Source organism: Centruroides vittatus, unplaced genomic scaffold (genome assembly GCF_030686945.1).
Source record: "Centruroides vittatus isolate TY-2023 unplaced genomic scaffold, ASM3068694v2 scaffold_3315, whole genome shotgun sequence".
NCBI classification, from domain to species: Eukaryota; Metazoa; Arthropoda; class Arachnida; order Scorpiones; family Buthidae; genus Centruroides; species Centruroides vittatus.
The window spans coordinates 4,094,742-4,102,645 of record NW_027122703.1 but is presented as its reverse complement, the minus strand read 5'-3'; the positions used below and the strand labels follow the sequence as shown (position 1 = coordinate 4,102,645).

Sequence of the window (7,904 nt, the reverse complement as noted above, 5' to 3'; positions counted from 1 at the left end):
TATGACTCCGCTCACATATACAGGCGCCATATTGGTTGTTGATTTCACGTTACCCTGTTTGATCACTTTATTACGTCAACGTGGAAGAAAGGAATTTTACTGGCTTTGCAGCCGATTTAAAAGGTAATGATTTGATCAAATATAAAGAGAAAACTTCTTTTATTGAATTGGATCCATAAGAAACGAAACAAACGGATTTTTCATCCAACGATTTAACCATAGAATATGGCAGTAAATTATTTGGTTTTAAAACAACTAACGCTCTCACACTGGATCAGATGAAGGCATACAAATCATTCGATGCTCATGATTATTTGACAAGCGAATTCATTCATCGTGATATTTTATTCGTAATGATTTAATTTTGCTTGTAGGAAATGTATACGTATCTTCATGTGAAACTTTCCATTATTCATAACATAACTGCGTTAATATAAAGATGATTTGAGAGGCAGTTTAGTAAAATATATTTGCGCGCGGCTTCATAAATTTAGTTACATTTTAAGTTAAGTTGTATTTATAATTACCACTAGATTTTTTCTTTTGTCACTATGGTTTTGTGTTGCGCAAGTTTCTAACAACCTATTGTTAAGATTAATTAAATTAATTAGCCTAATAAATACGGCTATAATAAGTTGGAGGGCTTATTATATCATGAACTGACTGGAGCAAAATAGACTAAATTTTTACAAAAATTATCCTTTAATTAACCACAATCAAATTTTTAGTAGAATGCATTTCGGGCACAAAAACTCATTAGCTTACATACACCCATACAGTATAATAAACACCAATATCTATCAAGACCAACATAACATAAATAACAATTCCAGACTAATACATTCTGGAATTGGCTGATCAGGAGTTTCCAAATAATTTACTGTGTCTCCATGGGTGCGTTCTTTTATTCCTCCGCGTAACTCCGCGCGAGCGACATCCCTTTAAAAATTCCTGCGGAACGCGTTCCTAAATTCCGGTCGGAGTGCGCGCCGTCGAACGCGCAAAAACGGTCGCTTGTAGCAGTAGTTTATGGTGGAAAGCAACATGGCGTCCTCCATGGCTCGGATAGTTTCGTTTCGGGGTCCATTACGCGGTTTTATGAATGAAAATTTAGAAGTTGTGAAAGCGCAAGTTAGTGCACGCGGTAATGTGTCTTTTCGAATTTTTCTCGAATGGTAGCCGGCATTCTAATTATTTTGGCTATTTTGGATGCTCTTTCAACAAATAATCTATTTTATGGTTAAATTTTACAATTGGGACCCTTTTCTTGCCTTTGAAAGCTCATATTTTAGAATTAAAGATTCCTCCATCACGATACTATCGATAATGCGGGCGCCGCCATCTTTCTTTCCATCGCCGTCGTTCCTAAATGCTTACAAACAGCAGCGCACCCCCGTAGTAGCGGAGTCGCAGAGCGACCGCTATTAACGAACGCACCCCATGTTCTATAGTTGGCCAAGTGGTTAAATCGTTGGATGAAAAATCCGTTTGTTTCATTTCTTATGGATCCAATTCAATAAAAGAAGTTTTCTCTTTATATTTGATCAAATCATTACCTTTTAAATCGGCTGCAAAGCCAGTAAAATTCCTTTCTTCCACGTTGACGTAATAAAGTGATCAAGAAGGGTAACGTGAAATCAGCAACCAATATGGCGATGATTGTTTTGTTGGGTGGAGCGATGACGTTATATCACGTGACTACACCCCCTCTATAAATGGTGTTTGCTTGCAAAATCCGCGTGGGCGAAGTCGCGGGTACCAGCTACTTTTATTATAAAGTTAATTATTGTATCGTTTTATTTTTTCTCCATTTTTAACTCTCCGTTCTGAGGGCACTAAGAAGGCTTTTTATTTACAGCCCAGCGCGTGTTCGGCCTAGCTCATAATGGGGGCGGCCACGTAGTTTTTTTTTATTTAACTCTCCGCTCTGTGGGCACTAAGAGGGCCTCTTTTAGCGACCTAATTATGGATTCAGCCAGGTTCACAATGGAGCGACCGAACGGGAAATTATTCGGAGACCACTTTCCGAATAATTTCTGGGATTTTCGACCGCTGGAATATCCGATCCCGGGTCTTCCAAACGGTAGGCAGCCACCTTAACAGCTCGGCCATCCGGCCGTCTATAAAATGCAGTTATAAGAAGAAATTCTTCAAAATAAAATTTTGGAAACATAATTGTATGTATCACATTTCTTATTTTTAAATCAATTATTTAATCTAAGACTCAAGTTTAAAGTTTTTAAGAAATAATTAGTATTTTTATTTATTAAAAAAAAAAAAATCCTATAGAATCGGAATTTTCCTCGAGAGGGCGCCTCGCCATGTAAATATGTTTATCAAAAATACATGGTGGCGATTCCCGCATGTTTGTCTTTGATTCTGTAGTGACAATTAAAAATTAATGTCATGTTTTATTATTAATATAAGCCAAGATTAGTGCGTTAGGAAGAGATTTTGGAATTTTGATAATGTCTTTTATAGAATGTGGACAGTTGCAGCTACCAAAAAGAAGCTGACTGGGTAAGTGAAATTGATTAATTAATGTATCAATTGAAATTGATCATTTTTTTAATTTGCTTCTTTTCTTATTAACACACACACATACACATAAAAAAAATATGAAAACGTAGCATTGCAGATTAATAATAATATATGTAGTAAATGTCGGTAATTTTAATTAATTAAAAAATAAACATTTATTTATTGTGACATCACAATGCTGGGTGCAATTTTTCATCACAACACACAATTTTAGTAATGCCCTTGCCCCTGTACATCATACTTTTTCTGTAAACAATTGAGTCATGCTGGTCATCTATCTAACTCCATTTAGGAGAAAATGTTTGAATTGAAATAACATTACTTCTGGACAAACTGGAAGTTTGTATATAGTTAATTGAACCACCCTCATGCCCCTTAACTTTCTGTATCTGATCTCAGCTTTCATCTATCTAACACCGTTCTTGAGATTAAGGAAGGACAGACACCAGTGTGAATTTATAGATCTACAATTTTTGAAAATGCAGCTCAAAACAATTTACTTACTAAGATCGTTTTAATAATAGGAAAAAAAATCAACAAATCTACTGTTAGAAGATAAAAAACAAAATAAAATATTTTGCAAACTATCTTTGAATTATTTAATATACAGTTCTAACATTTGAATAAACAAACAGAATATATTTTAATTAATTAATACATTTTTAAAATATTCAGAAAATGAAAAAATGTGGAATATTGATTCAACTCAAAACTCAACTCTAGACAAATGATAGATTATTATTATAACTGAAACATTTTCAGTCATTCATAGATTATCTTCAGAATTAACTCCAATTTAAAAATGGAAATATTCCAAAACAAGATTTAAACTACAAGGTTTGAAATAGTTAATACCAAAATAACATAATAAAAATTAAAATAAATATAAATTACAGAGGAAAAAAATTTTGGATTATTAACATAAATTAAAAATAAAGTATAACTCCAAGGTTTGAATGCCTTAAAACAGTGAAGTCTTTCAGATATAACAGATTTTCAGGCAATTGGTAGCAACTTGGCATCGTTTGCATTCAAGCATAAATATTAATTTAAATAATTTTGAGTTGGTGATTTTAACATACTAAAAAGTAATATAAAAATTTAATAGATTACATTAATTTATTCACTTTGTTGAAAAATATGTACTGCTATTGTTTAATAATTGTTCGATTTGAATACGGTATTTAACATTGATTTTTCTTATTAACTTTAAAGCAGATAATTCTTTATAAATGATAACATGTATTACACAACGATTTGTTTCTGTTATCTTTTATTATTTAACTTCATTCTTAGACAAATAATTGATATTAAAATTTAACTACAATAACAGACATTTTTATTCTTAAAACTTGTACATATTAGCTTATAATAAATGATGTAAAAAATATTGTTCTTAGTGAATATAATCATATACAGTATAAGATGTAAAAAAGGCTTAAAACTGATATATCTTTATAAAATTTTTATATTCATAATTTTTTATCTGAAATGGTCATGGTCATCCATTTTATCCAACTTTTTGGTTCTCTGAGATAGCATTGTTCGCATTACCTCAGATAAACAGACTTCAACTTTTATTAAAAATACAAAATATTTCCATCAAATATAAGTAAAAGTTAAATCATTTCTTTTATTTACAAAAACAGTCCAGAATCAGTTTTTCACTTTGTACAAAACTTTTATCATATTTACTTGAATAAGTATGTCACAATTTTTGACTCCTTATAATGATAGAATATCCGTTTGACATAGCATGATATATATATTTGTTGTTACAAATGCTGTAGATAACACCATCAAATTTTTGTAAGTTATATTATGTTAATAGAATTATTGAGCATTCGAATAATATAAAATGATTGATTATTCAGCAAAATGATCTATTCTAAGAAAATAGTTGTGAGGAATCTTATACCATATCTTTTCTTATTTTTATTATTATTTTCTTGTTACATTTAGTTTAGATTAGAGGCCTCCAACCTATGGCTCAGCTCATGGGCCAAAGTTCAAACTCTCGAGCTGTATTTGTACAGCTCAAAGCATATTTATTTGGCCTGCATAAAAGGTTTTTCTTGACATGTTTTGTCATCAAGATATGAGCAAGTTCAAAGTATAAAACTTTTGAGAAGTTAATTAGAATTTATAGACCTTGTACAAATGATTTTTATAAAAACCTGTCTAAGGAAGGGAGTTTGTTAAAGTTTTACAAATCTCTGCTAGAAGAAAATTTCAAGTATTAAGAAGTTTACACGGGATTTAATCAATTATGATTCAGTTTAATCTGTATGTTTAATTTTCATTTTTATAAAATAAAAATGAAAATATATATAAGCAGAAATCTTTATCTTTTAATCCATAAACATTGATTAAAATGGTATTTTGTTATAGTTTATACAGTCAGGAAATGCTGTCAGCACCAGTCTATCAATAACATATTGCTACAATAGACATAAATAGATATGTCTATATTAAATGCCAAAAATTATAAATGTCAAATCTATCATTTCCAATTCAGCAGAATAAATTATCAAAAAAGATAACAAATAAAATATTTAAATTTTTTTATATAGTTATGATTCTATTGAAAAACTATGAAATAGTAGGAAATTTTTCTATGAAGATATAATGTTTAATCATCAATGACAAAATAGCTCATTTATGAATGGAAGATCATAACCTTTCCTGTTAAATTTTATTGTAATAACTGAAAGGAAGATTAATAATTAAATGTAAATAGGCTGTCGGCGCATTTTGATGTGGAGTTGCTCTTATCGTGGCTAAGCCTTGAAAATTGGCCTTTATTATGGATAAGTTTGTCAAATCAAAAGAGTTTGTAAATCAGGATAGTGCCAAAGAAAAAGAAGAAGTTTTTAAGAAGAGTGTTATGTTATCAAGAACACCTCCAGGTAAACATTTGTGCTCTTGCTCCACTAGAAGTGCTGTTAAAGTGAGAGACACTAGGAAGAATTTGGATCAAGAATTATTTTTAGAAGAGATAAGAGGCATGTTGAGCAAAATGAAGGATGCTATAGAATTAAAAATAAAGACAGAATTGCATTTAATAAAAGACAATTTCGTGGAAATGAATGATAAGATTAATATCTTGACAGAGAGAATTAATAAATTAGAGTCCGTTCACGACTGTGGAATTGACTGTAACAATATACAGGTTATTACTGGTCTATCTAAAAGAGTCAATACACATGAGAGTAATCTAAGGAAAAGAAATTTGGTATTATTTAAGGAGACGAACGATAGAGAAAATTTATTCAATACAGTATCAAAGCTAATTTGGGAAGTTGTCGGTTTATCAAATGTCCTTCTTGATTGTGTTAGACTTACAAAAAATACCAGTAACATTTTGATGGTTTTGGTTACCTGCATTTCTTTGGCAGCGAAAAGAGAAATTTTGAAAAGTTGGACGAGTAATTGTAATAAATTGGATGTCTCTGACTGGAGAAAGGCAGTGCGTATAAGGGAGGATCTTTCTGTTGAATGTAGGGAGAAGAGGAAAGAACAGATGAATAATTTAAGACAGGCCAGAAAAGAGGGAAAAATTGCATATTTCAAATTGGTGATAACTGAAAATTTTCATAAGGTTGCCAGGGATAAAGATGAGGATGGTTGTGTTAGTGATTTTTTTTTTAGGAGTAAGCATGATACATTAAAAGTTCTTAGCTGGAACAAATAGATGGAAACAAGAATATGAAATGGAGTATTGGAATATAGTGAGAAAGTTCCATATTTTATGTTGGATGGAAACCTGGTTAGGTAATTGGATTCAAGAAAGCCACTGACAGATGTAAGTAATGCATACGATTTTTACAAGATTAACACTACTAGAATATTTGATAAAGGGCGAAAAAAAGGTGGGATGGTATTTATGATTAATAAAGAACTGAAAGATGTGGTGGTTTGTCCCTTTGAAGATTGGTTATTTGAAATTTGTCGGAAAAATATTAAGTTTATTTTTGTTTATATTAGAATAGAAGTTTATGTTAAATGTTATAAGTTACTTGAGACATTGTTTGATTCTTTTCAAAATGAGGAGATTTATTGGATGACTTTAACAGTAGAATTGGAACTTTGAATGAAATGGAGTGGGGAGCAGGTGTTTTCCCTTGTTGGATTATAGTTATTTACCAGAGTTCAGAAGACAAATGTTTCAACAAGATCAGATTGAAGTTAGTAGAATTTTGCCAAGCAAAAGGTCTGATGATTGTGAATGGTCAAGTTAAGGAAGATGTACAGGGAAAATATACTTTTATCTCACATTTGGGTAAAAGTGTAATTGATTATTTGTGTATAAATGGTTTGGCAGCTGAGAATTTAAAGAATTTTACTATAAATGACTGTATTGAATCTGATCATATAATGCTACATCTAGAAATTTCTGCCAAAGAGCTGGAAAAAAAGGGCTATGCTAGACAACCGGTCCAGTTTAATAGTTGTTGGAAGAAGGAATGGCAGGAAGCATTTGTAAGTGAAATACAAGGTATTTGTTGGGACAAGCAATTTGATGATAGAACAAGTGAATTAAATGAACTTACTGTCATGGTGTTCAGTATAGTGGAGAAATTTAGACACAGTGAAAAAGGAATTAAGTGCTTCTCTAGATATAATTCAGGGTGGCTTGACGATGAGTGTTTGGAACAAAAGGTTAATTTGAAAAATAAGCTGAGGAAATGGAGGAGACTTGGAAAGGACTGGAGATTAGAAGAATATCAGTTGTTTAAGCAAAATTTCAGTGCGCTTTGTAAAAGTAAAAGACAGGAATATCTGACTAGTTTTAATCAACTCCTTTCAAACTGTAAGTCTAGCCAAGCGTTCTGGGAGTGTATCTGTAAACTGGAAGGTGGGAGTAAATTCTGCATTTTGGAGGAGATTAAAACTGATTTGTTTATGCACTTCAAAAGTTTATTGTTCAGTGATAATCTAGTTAATGAAATTGTTTGTTTAGAGATGATACCTGTAAGTTATCTAGATATGGATATTTCTCATGAAGAACGAGATTCTGTTTTGAGAGAGACAAGGTCAGATAAAGCAGCTGGCCCGGATGGTATTCCAATGAAATGTTGGAAGTTGGCAGACAAGTGACTACAGCAGAAACTGTTGAACATTTTTAACGAAGTTTTCATAACTGGAATTTACTGACAACTGGAAAATGGCAAGAATTTTCCCCATTTTTAAATCTGGAGATGTAAACAATAAAAATAATTACAGAGGAATAGCATTATTGAACACTGTTAGTAAAATCTTCTCAATGATCCTATGTAAAAGGCTGTTGTTATAGGTAGAGTGAGCAAATCTTGTCAGAGATGCAAGTGGATTTTCACAAAGGGTATTCTACAGTGGACTAT

General features: G+C 31.5%; 1 protein-coding gene across 1 annotated transcript in view; it reads left to right on the top strand.

The window, feature by feature from the left end:
* Positions 1-2,323: 2,323 nt before the first annotated feature.
* LOC136988585 (glutamate rich 3-like) overlaps positions 2,324-7,904 on the top strand; it is a 36,955-nt gene continuing 31,374 nt past the window's right edge. Inside the window, exon 1 of the mRNA XM_067286483.1 lies at positions 2,324-2,520. The gene's annotated coding sequence lies outside the window, so the exon portion shown is untranslated. The remainder of the gene's footprint in view (positions 2,521-7,904) is intronic.